This window comes from Halichoerus grypus, chromosome 1 (assembly GCF_964656455.1).
Source record: "Halichoerus grypus chromosome 1, mHalGry1.hap1.1, whole genome shotgun sequence".
In the NCBI taxonomy this organism is placed as follows: Eukaryota; Metazoa; Chordata; class Mammalia; order Carnivora; family Phocidae; genus Halichoerus; species Halichoerus grypus.
Window position 1 is genome coordinate 43528118 of NC_135712.1, and position 4144 is coordinate 43532261.

General features: G+C 38.8%; 1 non-coding gene across 1 annotated transcript; it reads right to left on the reverse strand.

The window, feature by feature from the left end:
• Nucleotides 1–3717: 3717 nt before the first annotated feature.
• Nucleotides 3718–3824, reverse strand: LOC118519414 (U6 spliceosomal RNA). The gene has a single exon (XR_004909158.1). It is a non-coding gene; the product is annotated as a U6 spliceosomal RNA (small nuclear RNA).
• Between the last annotated feature and the right edge of the window lie 320 nt (nucleotides 3825–4144).

Sequence of the window (4144 nt, forward strand, 5' to 3'; positions counted from 1 at the left end):
TTACCCCCACACTTTACTTTCAAGTCTTTCATTCATAGATGCTAGATGAGCCTGAGAATTTCTTGTGCCCCAACAGAAATAGACAAGTCTTGGAGTAAGAGCACAGAGGCTCCTATTGCAAGGAGGAGATGAAGCGCTATCACATTGGTTGTGTCCACATGCAACTCGAAAAATTACCTTTCCAGGTGAAATTCCCAAGAACAGGGTCTGAGATAGGGATTCTGGTGCAGACAGAGGGACTGTTCTTCAGTATAAACCTTTAAGTTATGGAGTAGAGCAGGTTATAGAAGGGGAAGGAGATGAGAGTGATGGAGTCTTTTTTTTTTTAAGATTTTATTTATTTATCAGAGAGAGACACAGCAAGAGAGGGAACACAAGCAGGGGGAGTGGGAGAGGGAGAGGCAGGCTTCCTGCTGAGCAGGGAGCCTGACACGGGACTCGATCCCAGGACCCTGGGATCATGACCTGAGCCGAAAGGAGACACTTAACGACTGAGCCACCCAGGTGCCCCAAGAGTGATGGAGTCTTAGCCTTAGTCTGACCCACAAGAAGACCACAGTTCCTCCCTCCCCTTGAGGCAAGAGAGTTAGACTTTTTAACCCATGTATCCATCCATGATTGGCAATAGGCTGTCCCGGGAGGGATAGAGGGGATACATTTCCAGTTTAGGTGGTTCTCATCAGCTGAGAAAAATAATCAGGAGAAGCCTTTAGGAGCTACTACTCATAGCAGGTGGGAGACATCAATCAGGACATATTAGCCCAGTAAATTGCACCTAGGAGTACCTGCTCCAAGGGACCCTTCTGCTACCCTCCATCCCATAGCACAAACTGTTGCTAGGTATCTCTTGTTTCTTTTAGGACAGTTGTTCCAGCCCAGAAAGCAGGGCAAGAACATGCACAGTAAGTAAGGCCTAAACTGAATCGAGATCAGATCATTATTCTACAAGATCACCTGAAGCTGTTCATGTCATCTCAAGGCATCTGTAACCTGATGCTGGGAGAAACAGCCACACATGTTTATTGAAAATATATTATTTGGTGAATGCTACTATATCATGAGAGAAAACCAATTAGTTAATAAAAAGGAAATAAAATCCAGGAATATAATATGCAGAGTGGTATTGGTATTACCCCAATAGACACCTTGATACTGGAAACATGGTAAATAAGTTGACTGGCTTAATGTGCTACATTACAAGTAAGCTTTTTGTTTTTTGGGTTTTTCTCACAGAAAAATGTAACACCACCAAATAGTAAATATTTCTCTCAGTGACTCTCTCTCCTTTGTACCCTCTTCTCCTCTCCAATACCTTTAATTCATTCTCTCAACTACTCCAAAGGCTGGAGACTCTCCTGCCTAGAACATTTCACATGTAATCCCCCCTCTGTCTTCTGCAAAGCACCTCAAGTTCTAATCATTTCCATCTCTCTTACTTTGTTTCAAAATAATTGCCCTATGTGTCTTTCAACCTGTACACAAACTTAACTATAGTTTCCTATGAATGGCTCAGATTAATTAAAAATTTACGCTATGTCTCAATAGCTGCCTTCACTTTTTTTTTTTTAATGGAAAGCTATGTGGGGAGAGAGTTTAAGTCAGAGACCCCCCCCCCCCCAACAGCCCCAACACCACAATGCTTACTGGTTGGGCCTACCCTCGAAAAGGTTGTTTTTTTGTTTTGTTTTGTTTTGTTTTTTCCCCTAATGTTATGGGCCTTACTTCAGAGTTTTAACCTTATAAGAAAAGTACATTCACATCCTAATATCACATTCCTGACACTAAGAAATAAATAGTGCAGTTTAAGAATTATTTTAAACTTGCATTTAGCACTGGTTTCCAAATACCAATATAAGAATTTCTATATGCAGATCAAATAGAGCCTTTAAAAGTAAACTTTCTCCTATCTTCCAGACAGGAGGTAGTTTTGTAACTTGGAGCAAGGTACCTGCCAAAGTTAGGCTCTGATCCTCCCATGGAAATTGAGAGATAGGAGCACTATTTTCCTTGATTACATTTCAAAGAGATGGCTCCCAAGTCCTTGAGAGAGACAGGCCTGGGTGGTAAAACTTGCAAGAAGCTTTTAAAAGAGATTTGCATCTCTAAGAGGCAATGAAAAGATTTACAATTACAAGTTTTCTGAAGTGTATGCTCTAAGAAAAGGCAGTTCAGGGGCTTAGAGCCAGGGAGAGGCCTGTCTAATATTTCGCCAAGCTGAGGGGAACATCTAAGCTATCTTGGTTGGAGTTCTCACTTTCTTCATATTTCTACTCAAATGTCATTCGCCTATTTTACTTTCCCTGGGCACTCTCTACAAAATAAACCTTCCCCTGCTCCCAGCATTCCCTGTCCCCATTGCCCTGCTTCATTCTCTCCCTGGAAAATATCACCATCTGAAACATTATATATTTACTTTGTGTCAGCTATCTATTGCTACAGAATGCAGCATAGCCAATAGAAAATAGAAAACCCCAGAAACATACAATAAAGGGGATGTAGAGAGCATTATTTATTAGCCTCCCCACCAATCGCTGATGATGAGGTGATTAAGATAGATATCGTCTGTGTCTTCAAAGAACTTACCTGTTTTTATGTGTAGGATGTTTTCTGAAGCCCTACATATCTTAAAAACATCCTTATTTTGTTTTCACATATAAAAGAGAATTGAATGATAATACAGTTGGTGGATAAATTGTTACTGCCCCTCCCTTGTCATTTGAAATGATCATTTAGATTTTGATGCTTTGTTGATAATTAGCCTGGATATTTATAAATCTTTTTCCCCTTCCCCATTTCAGCCTCTGCTTTATCTCAGGAAAATTTAAGCCCTTGATTTTTCCTTCTGTTACAATTGATCATTTTGTTTGTTCTTTTATTTTTCTTTTATTTTTTTATTCAAGTATAATTAACATACAGTTATATTAGCTTCAGGTGTAAAATATAAATGATTCAACAATTCTATGCATTTCTCAGTGCTCATGAGGATAAGTGTACTCTTAATCACCATCACCTATCTCACCCATCCCCCACCCACCTCCCGTCTGGTAACCACCAGTTTGTTCTCTGTATTTAAGTTTGGCTTTTTTGTTTGTTTCCTTTTTCTCTTTGTTTATTTATTTGTTTTCTTTCTGGGGCTCCTGGGTGGCTCGGTCGTTAAGCGTCTGCCTTCAGCTCAGGTCATGATCCCAGGGTCCTGGGATCGAAACCCACCCCCCCAATCAGGCTCTCTGCTCAGCAGGAGGCCTGCTTCTCCCCCTCCCACTCCCCCTGCTTGTGTTCCCTCTCTCACTGTCTCTCTCTTTGTCAAATAAATAAATAAAATCTTAAAAAAAAATAAAACTAAAATAAAATTTAAAAAAATATTTGTTTTCTTTCATAAATTTCACATATGAGTGAAATCATATGGTATTTGTCTTTCTCTGAGTGACTTATTTCACTTAGCATTATACCCTCTAGGTCCATCCATATTGTTGCAAATGGCAAGATTTCATTCTTTTTTATGACTGAGTCATATAATATATGTGTGTGTGTATATCACATCTTCTTCATCCATTCATCTGTTGATGGACACTTGGGCTGTTTCCATATCTTGGCTATTGTAAATAACACTGCAATAAATAGAAGAGGACATATATCTTCTTGAGTTAGTGTTTTTCTTTTCTTTGGATAAATACCTGGTAATGGAATTACTGAATCATATGGAAATTCTATTTTTAGAAAAATTTGGAACACTTCATGAATTTGCATGTCATCCTTGTGCAAGCACCATGCTAATATTCTCTGCATTGTTCCAATTTTAGAATATGTGCTGCTGAAGCAAGCACTGCTATTTTCTTTTTAAAAATTCTTTACCCCCCAAGAAATGTTTGAGCTGCATTGTTTCCCTACATATTGGTCACATTCTCTCTTACCTTTTGTCTTTAGTCTCCCTTTCTTCTGTACTCTGGGAGAATTTCGCTTACCATCACTGATTTAATTTTCCATAGTAGTAATTCTCCTTATTACTGTATACATTTTTTTTTTTTTGATCTGTTAGTCCATTATTGAAGTTTATTTTTTCCTTTGCACTGTTTTTTAAAATTTTGGACTGTTTTCTTTTCAATATAAACTGTCCCTCCTCACCCTTCTGCCAAGGCACTATATA